Source organism: Artemia franciscana, unplaced genomic scaffold, assembly GCF_032884065.1.
Source record: "Artemia franciscana unplaced genomic scaffold, ASM3288406v1 Scaffold_1406, whole genome shotgun sequence".
NCBI lineage: Eukaryota > Metazoa > Arthropoda > Branchiopoda > Anostraca > Artemiidae > Artemia > Artemia franciscana.
The window spans coordinates 80,001-92,284 of NW_027062815.1; positions in this window are offsets into that span (position 1 = coordinate 80,001).

Genomic DNA, 12,284 nt, shown 5'->3' on the forward strand with positions numbered 1-12,284 from the left:
CTCAATAAGATACACTATACGCGAGCAATGGGCGAAGTGCATAGATTACAGCCCTTTTTCAAGGGAAAGAACTACCCACAGACATAGATATTGAACCTTTTAAATATGCTGTATCAAAAGCTATCTAAAAATTTTGATAAGATGTATTTGGGTAGAAAGGGAAAGGGGGATTGCCCTCCGATCTTTTTGGTAACTTACAAAGTGCACTAGGAACTTTTAGTACCGTTCAAATAAGCCCTCTATTGATCTTCAAGGATCATTTGTTTGGTATGATCACCCTGGTAAAAAAAAAAAAACAAAAAAACCTGCATTTATGATCATTCTTTTGGCAATAAATAAGAAATTTCACATTTTTGTAGATAGGAGCTTGAAACCTCTACAGTGAGGTTCTGATATGGTGAATTTGATGGTGTGATCTCATTAAGATTGCTTGACATTTGAGGCTGTTTCCTTCTTTTTTGAAAATCAGACTAGTTTTTTTCAGGCTTGTAGCTTTTGGTGGGTAACATTAAACCTAATGAATTTTATATATTTGGAATTACCGTAAAAATACGACTTTTTTATGTATCTATTGCCACCAAAAATTCTTTTTTTTTGTAGTTTTGGTTTCTATTGGGCTGAGTTTCTCCTTACTTACAGTTCGCTAACCACGAACTTTTTGATATCTAGTATCACTTCGGACTAATGCTAGATTACCATTTGTACTTAAACCTTTGTGGAAAGCACACTGAAATGGGGGCAGGAATTGTTCAGTTTCTACAATCAAGTTTATTATGCTTTTCATTAACCTTTAATAAAGCTTCCCTATTACTAGTAATAGAGTTTTATATATCTGGTTTATTATGATAGGGCTATATCTGATTTTCTAGTTTTGTTGGATCTTTATGGGCTTAGGTAGGTCCTACTTCCCTATGAACTCTATCTCATGATTACTACTCCCCTTTTCTATATTCTTGTGCATTCCCCTGATTTGCAGCACTTGTTAATTACTTGGAGAAGCTTTCTTTTCTATTCAAAGGGAGCTTCTTGGTAGAATGAGGATATATTTAGCCAGTGCCTGGTGCTGTTAGTAGAAGGTCTTTAATTGATGTTTCTATCTCATAGTTGGTTGTAGGGTGTATTAGTAAAGTATTTTTAGTTGAATCTATTTTCCAGTGCGTTTTTCTTTCTTCTGTTTGGTTTTATCTCCTTTATCAATCATATTGGATTGACATATTTGCTTTGGGTTCTTCATTGTAGAAGCCATTCATTGTATTAATAAACTTAGAAATCTTTACTGTACGAATAGGGTTCCATTAAGGGAACCTTGCCTTACCTTAGATGCTCCAGTGCCTCCGGAGGAACACAGGGAGTCGGTGAGTAGCCTCCAATCTTCCCTCATGTGACCCGCTGCGTATATGTCTTCCCACTATCAAATGAGACTCGTCTGGAGGCTCTTCTGTCACGCTCATAGTCCTACGGAGCGTGCTCGTTGGTCTTCCTCGGCGACGAGTGCCTTCCAGTTGCCAATAGAGGAACATCTTTGGAAGTCTGTGTGTCAAACGTATCGCCATCTACGTTTTCTTACAACGGTTGCAATATCTGGCTGGCCTGTGCGGGTTTGGGTCTCGTCGTTGCTGACACGGTCTCTCCAACTGATTCTAAGGATTCGGCAACGACAGCTATTCTCGAAGGCGGTAAGGCGTTTATCCCGTTCCTCAGTTAGCTTAAGGCGTTCCGTAGCGTAACTCAGGACAGACAGTACATTGCTCTGAACAACCTGAGTTTCAACTTAAGCAAGTATACGGTGGATTTCCAAGCTGGTAGAAGTCTCTGGAACGATGCGTTGGCCAAGGCTATCTTGGTGCGCAATTCTTTTTCAGATTCGCCACTGGAAGTGATTGTACTTCCTAAGTACTTGAGGTCTGTCGCCTGTTGGATATCCTCTCCTCCTAGTTGGATTCCTATGGGTGAACTACCGATTGACATTGCTTTGTCTTTAGGGCGTTTATGGGGTGTTTTCCACTTTACAAAGTTGATGCTTATTTATTTTCTGTAGTTTATATTTTTCACACTTTGAAAACCGACTCCATGCATTACTGGTAGATTATCAGTCAACACACTGATATTATTTACTAATATCCGATCTTTGAACTTTTTCAAACAAGCTAGTTTTCTCAAAATTTTCATCAAATACGTTTGAGGAAAAGAGGGTGTGTGTGTAGAAGGGCGAAGTAGAAGCCCTCTGATCACTTTTGACTCATAAAAAGGTATCTAGAACTTTCAATTTCCAATCAAATAAGCATTCTCTGAAGTTTATACGACCACCCCTTACATAAGAGCCTCATATGCCATTGGACATAACTTCAAACACTTGCCCCAGGTTCTGAGGGGTTTTTTCAACCCCAGAATATTTGTTTCTTGATGTTTAAACTATTTCTAACAAATCGCTACCTCAAAATTTTATCGAATGGCTTTGGGGGAAAAGGGCTTGGAGGAGGGGCTAGTTGCCCTAAAATATTTTTTTTCACTTAAAAAATGAACTAGAGCTTTCAATCTTATAATTATCTTTACTGATGAACTTACCATGGCAAAAGCCGATGAAGATGCTCAAAGAGTCTATGCCAAAAAACTTGCTGCTGATAGAGAAAGTCAGAAAAGAAAGCGTGCCGAGGAATCAAAAGAACAGCAAGGAAACAGGCTTGAGGCTGATAGAGAAAGAAAGAACAGAAAGCGTGCCGAGGAATCAAAAGAACAGCAAGGAAACAGGCTTGAGGCTGATAGAGAAAGAAAGAACAGAAAGCGTGCCGAGGAATCAAAAGAACAGCAAGGAAACAGACTTGAGGCTGATAGAGAAAAAAAGAACAGAAAGCGTGCCGAGGAACTACCAGAGCAACGCGGAAGCAGACTTGCTGCTAAAAGAGAAAGTGAAAAAAGAAGGCGTGCCGAGGAATTACAAGAACAGCAAGAAATCAGGCTTGCTGCTGATAGAGAAAGTAAGAAAAGAAAGCGTGCCGAGGAATAAACAAGAACAGCAAGAAATCAGGCTTGCTGCTGATAGAGAAAGTAAGAAAAGAAAGCGTGCCGAGGAATCAGAGCAACCTGAAAGTTATCGCCTGGCATTCAGGTACAACCCAGTCGATGATTATAGCTTGAGTAGATGTGTTCAAATCGGGACAATGTCTAAAATTTGTCCCTATTGCAAGGCCTTGAAATTCAATGGTGAAACAATGGGAATGTGTTGCGCCTCAGGAAAAGTTAAACTTCCTCTATTGGCTAAACCACCAGTCATTGAAGACGAATGAATGCTTGCCTGAAAAATTCTAATTTATGGGCACACGTAAAAATATTAAAATTAACTACAAATATGCGTGTCCGATTGCAAAACGATGACTCTGGTCAAACATTTTCAGATCAATTGCTGACAATTGGAAACGGAAAGCTCCCAGTAGACTCAATTTCAGGACGTATACAACTACCTGCTGATTTCTGTAATTTAGTGACGTCCAAAAATGAATTGATTGAAAAAGTATTTCCGAATATTCTAAAAAATTATAAAAATAATAAATGGCTAAGTGAAAGAGCGATTCTCGCACCCAAAAATATAGACGTCCACGAAATCAACAATATTGTTTTGACCAAGATTCGAGACCAGGCAGTCCTTTACAAGTCAGTCGACACAGTTTTGGAACCAAATGAAGCGGTTAATTATCCATCTGAATTTTTAAATTCCATAGATCTTTCAGGGTTTCCACCACACGTGCTACAACTAAAAATAGGCGTACCAATAATACTTTTAAGAAATATAAACCCACCAAAGCTTTGCAATGGCACTCGACTTGCCGTAAAAAAAAACAATGGAAAACCTAATAGAGGCCACAATCTTGACAGGGCCTTTTGAGGGTGAGGCTGTTCTTATTCCTCGCATTCCCATGATTCCAACGGATCTGTCTTTTCAATTTAAAAGATTGCAATTCCCAATTCGATTAGCATTTGCAATCACCATTAACAAAGCTCAAGGTCAATCATTAGAAAAATGTGGTATAGATCTTAATACTAATTGTTTTTCCCATGGACAATTGTACGTTGCATGTTCGAGGGTCGGTAAACCTGACAATCTATTTATATGCAGCGACAATTGGACAGCGAAGAATGTTGTATATTCGCAAGTTTTACGCAGTTAATTTGTATTGTATCTATCTATCTATCTATCTATATAAAAACGAGTTGTGTGTATGCATGTTTGTTTGTTTGTAAAAAGAGCGTTTGCATATAATGTCATTATTAGTAAATACGGCTTTGTATATGCAGAGAAAATGGGAAAGCCAAGAATGTTGTATATTCACAATTTTTACGTAGTTTAACTCCTGCAGACGAAATGAATGCTTGCCTAAAAAATTCTAATTTATGGACACACGTAAAAATATTAAAATTAACTACAAATATGCGTGTCCGATTGCAAAACGATGACTCTGGTCAAACAGTAGACTCAATTTCAGGACGTACACAACTACCTGCTGATTTCTGTAATTTAGTGACGTCCAAAAATGAATTGATTGAAAAAGTATTTCCAAATATTCTAAAAAATTATAAAAATAATAAATGGCTAAGTGAAAGAGCGATTCTCGCACCCAAAAATATAGACGTCCGCGAAATCAACAATATTGTTTTGACCAAGATTCGAGACCAGGCAGTCCTTTACAATTCAGTCGACACAGTTTTGGAACCAAATGAAGCGGCTAATTATCCATCTGAATTTTTAAATTCCATAGATCCTTCAGGGTTTCCACCACACGTGCTACAACTAAAAATAGGCGTACCAATAATACTTTTAAGAAATATCAACCCACCAAAGCTTTGCAATGGCACGCGACTTGCCGTAAAAAAAAACAATGGAAAACCTAATAGAGGCCACAATCTTGACAGGGCCTTATGAGGGTGAGGCTGTTCTTATTCCTCGCATTCCCATGATTCCAACGGATCTGCTTTTTTCAATTTAAAAGATTGCAATTCCCAATTCGATTAGTATTTGCAATCACCATTAACAAAGCTCAAGGTCAATCATTAGAAAAATGTGGTATAGATCTTAATACTGATTGTTTTTCCCATGGACAATTGTACGTTGCATGTTCGAGGGTCGGTAAACCTGACAATGTATTTATATGCAGCGACAATTGGACAGCGAAGAATGTTGTATATTCGCAAGTTTTACGCAGTTAATTTGTATTGTATCTATCTATCTATCTATCTATATAAAAACGAGTTGTGTGGATGCATGTTTGTTTGTTTGTAAAAAGAGCGTTTGCATATGACGTCATTATTAGTACATACGGCTTTGTATACGCACAGACAATGGGAAAGCCAAGAATGTTGTTTATTCGCAATTTTTACGTAGTTTGAAACACATATATAAATCTATCTATATTCACAGGTGGGACACAGGGACACAACTACAATGGCGCATAACTAATATGGCACGTAACGACTTACGCGCGGGGGGGGGGGGCTTGGGGGGGCGCAAAGCGCCCCACCAACTAGGTGTTGGGGTGGCGCGAAGCGCCACCCCAACAGCTAGAAGATATATAAAAATAAGTTGTCTGTCCGTTACGCCAGATTATATCTTCTTATATATATAAAAGAAACAAACTAGAATGTAAAAACTGGAAATTACATAAATATTTCGAAATATTTTGACGATAGATTAAAGTAATTCGAAAAAAGCTAAATGGTAAAAAACTAAAAAAAAACTAAAAAGAAAAAACTAAAAAAAAATTAAAAATTAAAAAAAAGAAAAAACGAAAAAACCTAAAAAGAAAAAACGTAAAAAATAAAAAAGATAAAAAACTAAAAAAAAAACTAAAAAAGCTAAAAAACTAAAAAAAAGAAAAAACAAAAAACTGGGAATTGCACAAATATTTCAATATATTTTGACAATAGATTAAAGTAATTCGAAAACCTTAAAACAGATACCCCAAAGAATTGCTGAAACTCATCGATGCTACGATGCCCTACAATATCCTATCATTTTTTGGGATGGAGCCGACGGCTATCACTTTAATATTAAATTGATGAATCCAGCCACTAACAAAGAAATGAATAAGAAATGCAGTGCAATGCATTATTATTCCTATAGACTAATGATTCGGCAGGATGAAGAAAATTATATTTAAAAATGCCGTGAATTGTTTCACCAATTTGTCGTGGATATGTATGCTAAAATTGAATCAGAACGTTTGCTATATATCCGCCTGAATCAGACCAAGCTCCGCTCTGAACAATACATTCATTTGCGAGATGCAGTTATAAATGATGGTAATACCACAAACGTTGGAAGATTAACAATTTTACCTTCGTCATATGCTGGCAGTCCCCGTCATATGCATGAATATGCTCAAGATGCTATTGCGTATGTTCGTCTCTATGGTCGTCCAGATTTATTTATTACATTTACATGTAATCAATCTTGGGACGAGATACTGCAGCTTTTACTTCAAGGACAATCGGCGGTTCATAGGCATGACATTACGGCACGTGTCTTCCGGCAAAAGTTGAAATCACTGATAAACTACCTTGTAAAACATGAAGTGTTTGGGTCAGTGCGATGCTGGATGTACTCAGTGGAATGGCAAAAACGATGTTTGCCACACGCACATATACTAATCTGGCTACATAAAAAATTACTTCAAACGAAATGGATGATGTGATTTCCGCTGAAATACCTGATAAAAATGTCGATAAGGGGTTACATGATATTATTGTAAAAAATATGATACATGGACCTTGCGGTGCACTGAACGAAAATTCACCATGCATGGCCAAAGGAAGGTGCACAAAGCAATATCCTCGACTTTTAGTACCCAAAACAATTACTGGCAATGATGGTTACCCAAAATATAGAAGAAGATCTACTGAAGATGGCGGTAAAACAGCAATAATAAAGAAGCGTAACGGTACCACCATCGAAGTAGATAACCAGTAGGTTGTTCCATATTCCCCTTTATTATCAAAAACATTTAATGCACACATAAACGTTGAATACTGTAACTCCGTAAAGGCAATCAAATACATATGTAAATACGTCAACAAAGGCAGTGACATGGCAGTTTTTGGCTTGCGGTCCGAAATCAAAGATTTCGATGAAATCGTAGAATATCAGGCTGGAAGATACATAAGCAGTAATGAAGCTGTTTGGCGAATTCTTTCATTTCCGATACATGAACGTAGTCCAGCTGTTGTTCACTTAGCGGTACATTTACAGAATGGTCAACGTGTTTATTTCACGGAAACCAACGTGCAACAAAGAGTCCTGAATCCACCGGATACAACATTAACAGCTTTTTTTTCGCTTTGCAAAAATGATTCTTTTGCAAAAAAACTGCTGTATACTGAAGTGCCTTCGTATTACACATGGAATACTAAAAATAAAGTATTTGAACGTCGAAAACAGGGTAAGTCAGTCGACGGCCAACCTACCATCTTCAAAGATACCACGATAGGAAGACTCTACACCGTTCACCCCAATCAACATGAATGCTTCTTTCTACGCCTGCTTTTGGTGAATGTACCCGGTCCGACATCCTTTGAGTATTTGAGGACTGTAAATGGTACTATACATGACACTTACCGTAGTGCATGCCAAGCTCTGAATTTATTGGAGAATGACCAACACTGGGATAACTGCATCAATGACGCGTGCGAAACGTCAACCCCAAGTCAAATTCGTGCATTGTTTGGCATCATTTTAACAACTTGCTCTCCATCAGCTCCTACAGATTCATGGGAAAAATATAAGTCAAAAATGTCCGAAGATATACTTAATCGAAAACAGTTAGAGACGTCAGACATGACTTTTGATTTTACATCAGAAATTTATAACTACACTTTAGTTGTTATAGAAGATTTGTGCATAAGTATGGCAAACAAACCTCTTCAGGGTTTGGGAATGCCTTCACCTAACCGTATCGCTGCTGTTTCGACATGTGTAGAATTGGATCGTGAACAAAGTTACAGTACGAGTGATCTATTGTCGTATGTACAAAATAACATTTCCAAGTTAACGTCGGAACAAAAAGACATTTATGATACGATAATGCATTGTGTCGATAACAACGTTGGAGAAATTTTCTTTTTGGATGCGCCAGGAGGTACTGGTAAAACGTTTGTGATAAAACTGATTCTGGCATCAATTCGATCTAAAAATGATATAGCGTTGGCAATTGCGTCGTCCGGAATAGCCGCAACATTGCTGCCTGGTGGAAGAACTGCTCATTCCGCTTTGAAATTGCCTCTGAACTTGCATTCTACAGAAACTCCCACGTGCAATATTTCCAAATCATCTGGGATGGGTAAAGTATTGCAGCAATGCAAACTTATTATTTGGGATGAGTGCACAATGGCACACAAAAAATCGCTCGAGGATCTGGATCAATGCTTGAAAGATTTGCGAGGGAAGTCGAAACCCTTTGGCAGCACCTTAATATTGCTTGCGGGAGATTTCAGGCAAACATTACCTATAATACCTAGATCAACTCCTGCAGACGAAATGAATGCTTGCCTGAAAAATTCTAATTTATGGGCACACGTAAAAACATTAAAATTAACTACAAATATGCGTGTCCGATTGCAAAACGATGACTCTGGTCAAACATTTTCAGATCAATTGCTGGCAATGGGAAACGGAAAGCTCCCAGTAGACTCAATTTCAGGACGTATACAACTACCTGCTGATTTCTGTAATTTAGTGACGTCCAAAAATGAATTGATTGAAAAAGTATTTCCGAACATTCTAAAAAATTATAAAAATAATAAATGGCTAAGTGAAAGAGCGATTCTCGCACCCAAAAATATGGACGTCCACGAAATCAACAATATTGTTTTGACCAAGATTCAAGACCAGGCAGTCCTTTACAAGTCAGTCGACACAGTTTTGGAACCAAATGAAGCGGTTAATTATCCATCTGAATTTTTAAATTCCATAGATCTTTCAGGGTTTCCACCACAAGTGCTACAACTAAAAATAGGCGTACCAATAATACTTTTAAGAAATATAAACCCACCAAAGCTTTGCAATGGCACTCGACTTGCCGTAAAAAAAACAATGGAAAACCTAATAGAGGCCACAATCCTGACAGGGCCTTTTGAGGGTGAGGCTGTTCTTATTCCTCGCATTCCCATGATTCCAACAGATCTGCCTTTTCAATTTAAAAGATTGCAATTCCCAATTCGATTAGCATTTGCAATCACCATTAACAAAGCTCAAGGTCAATCATTAGAAAAATGTGGTATTGATCTTAATACTGATTGTTTTTCCCATGGACAATTGTACGTTGCATGTTTGAGGGTCGGTAAACCTGACAATCTATTTATATGCAGCGAGAATTGGACAGCGAAGAATGTTGTATATTCGCAAGTGTTACGCAGTTAATTTGTATTTCGGAACCAAATGAAGCGGTTAATTATCCATCTGAATTTTTAAATTCCATATATCCTTCAGGGTGTCCACCACACCTGCTACAACTAAAAATAGGCGTACCAATAATACTTTTAAGAAATATCAACCCACCAAAGCTTTGCAATGGCACGCGACTTGCCGTAAAAAAAAAAAACAATGGAAAACCTAATAGATGCCACAATCTTGACAGGGCCTTATGAGGGTGAGGCTGTTCTTATTCCTCGCATTCCCATGATTCCAACGGATCTGCTTTTTCAATTTAAAAGATTGCAATTCCCAATTCGATTAGCATTTGCAACCACCATCAACAAAGCTCAAGGGCAATCACTAGAAAAATGCGGTATAGATCTTAATATAGATTGCTTTACCAATGTACAATTGTATGTTGCATCTTTGAGGGTCGGTAAACCTGACAATCTATTTATACGCACAGACAATGGGACAGCGAAGACTGTTGTATATTCACAAGTTTTACGTAGTTAATTTGTATTGTATCTATCTATCTATATAAAAACGAGTTGTGTGTATGCATGTTTGTTTGTTTGTAAAAAGAGCGTTTGCATATGACGTCATTATTAGTACATACGGCTTTGTATATGGACAGACAATGGGAAAGCCAAGAATGTTGTATATTCGCAATTTTTACGTAGTTTGAAACACATATATAAATCTATCTATATTCACAGGTGGGACACAGGGACACAACTACAATGGCGCGTAACTAATATGGCGCGTAACGACTTACGCGCGCGGGGGGGCTTGGGGGGCGCGAAGCGCCCCACCAACTAGGTGTTGGGGTGGCGAGAAGCGCCACCCCAACAGCTAGTATATATATGTATATATATATATATATATATATATATATATATATATATATATATATATATATATATATATATATATATATATATATATATGTTTTTAACTACGTAAAACTTGCGAATATACAACATTCTTTGCTGTCCCATCGTCTGTGCATATAAATAGATTGTCAGGTTTACCGACTCTTGAAGATGCAACGCATAATGGTCCATGGGAAAACAATCCGTATTCAGATCTATACCTCATGATTCTATTGATTGCCCTTGAGCTTTGTTGATGGTGATTGCTAATCGACCATTTCCTTTGTTGCCGTCGTCATTTATATATCCCCCTGTGCCCCCCGGCGTCCCCGTTGTAGTTGTGTCCCTGTGTCCGGGTCGTCATTTATATTCCCTGTGTCCCCGTCGTCATTTGTGTCCCGGTGTCCCAGTCTGTGATTTCGATTTGAGTGTCCCGGGCGTCATTTATATTCGTCAGGATATTGTAGGGCATCGTAGCATCGATGAGTTTAAGCAATTCTTGTCAACTGATTGTTTCGCCTATAAAGAATATTATCTCGAGGTAAGAACTGATCACCGACCACAACGATTGCCACTTTGTTGATAGTTGCGTATCAGGAGGCATCAATTCGATTGCTGTTTTTAAGCTGAAGCACTAAATTATTATTTTTGTGGAAAAGATGATATATATAAATATATATATATATTTTCTTTTTAGTTTTTTTGTAGTTTTTACCTTTTTTAGTTTTTTTCTTCTTTTGTATTAATGCTAAAGCCAAGGTTCAAACCTGGAGCCTCTCGGACCTAGAACCTGAAACATAACGCTTTACCAACTCAGATACTTCGGCGTGAATACATTCGTTTTGAGCAGCTTCCCCGGGTGTTGCCATTGTTGTCCTGGTCGTCATTTATATTGCCTGTGTCCCGGTCGTCATTTGTGTCCCGGTATCCCAGTCTGTAATTTCTCCTTGAGTGTCCCGGTCGTTATTTATATTCCTTCTGTCCCGGTCGTCATTTGTGTCCCGGTCTGTAATTTCTCTTTGAGTGTTTTTTCTTTTTAGTATTTTTTAGTTTTTAACATTTTTTCTTTTTTCAGTTTTCTTTTTCTTCTTTATTTTTCGGCTTCACTATGAAATACATATCGCCGAAACTTTGTTTTTTTAACTAAAATCTGGTAGGCATTGATGACCTTGTCCAAGTCAAGATCCCAAACCCAATCATCATCGCTATCATTTTCAGTTTTGATATGTTTTGACTCTCGCTGTCCAGGTGGATCTTCATCTAACTGCGCGGTTTTGCGTTCTTTAGCCTCAAGCCTGTTTCCTTGCTGTTCTTTTGATTCCTCGGCACGCTTTCTTTTCTGACTTTCTCTATCAGCAGCAAGTTTTTTGGCATAGACTCTTTGAGCATCTTCATCGGCTTTTGCCATTGTAAGTTCATCAGTCATTTTAAACTTAAACATTAATAGATTTCTACGTGAACATATATGTCTTAAATATCTTAAATGACGTCACCGTCATAGCAAAAATGACGAAAACTAACTTCATGACGTCAGTCGACACAGAAACATGACGTCACCTGATCCACAGACAGACAACTTATTTTTATATATATAGATAGATATAATTCTAAAATTGTCAGGTAATTTTCTATTTTGAAATAAAAACTAAAAATTATTGCTCAGACAACATAAATATTTTTGATATTTACATAATAGCTTTAGTGGTTCTGGACTGAAAACTAAATATGCTAATCAAATTGGGAATTGCAATCTTTTAGGTTGAAAAGGCACATCTATTGGAGTCATGAGAATGCGTGGAATAAGAAAAGCCTCACCCTCAAAAGGCCCTGTCAAGATTGTTGCCTCTATTACGTTATAACAGACATAACACGTCATTTGTGTCCCGGTGTCCCGGTCTGTAGTTTCGTTAGTCGACAAACATGACGTCAGACGACAAACAACTTCATGACGACATACAGCAAAATCCTTATAATGACGTCAGTCGACAAACATGACGTCAGTCGACACACAA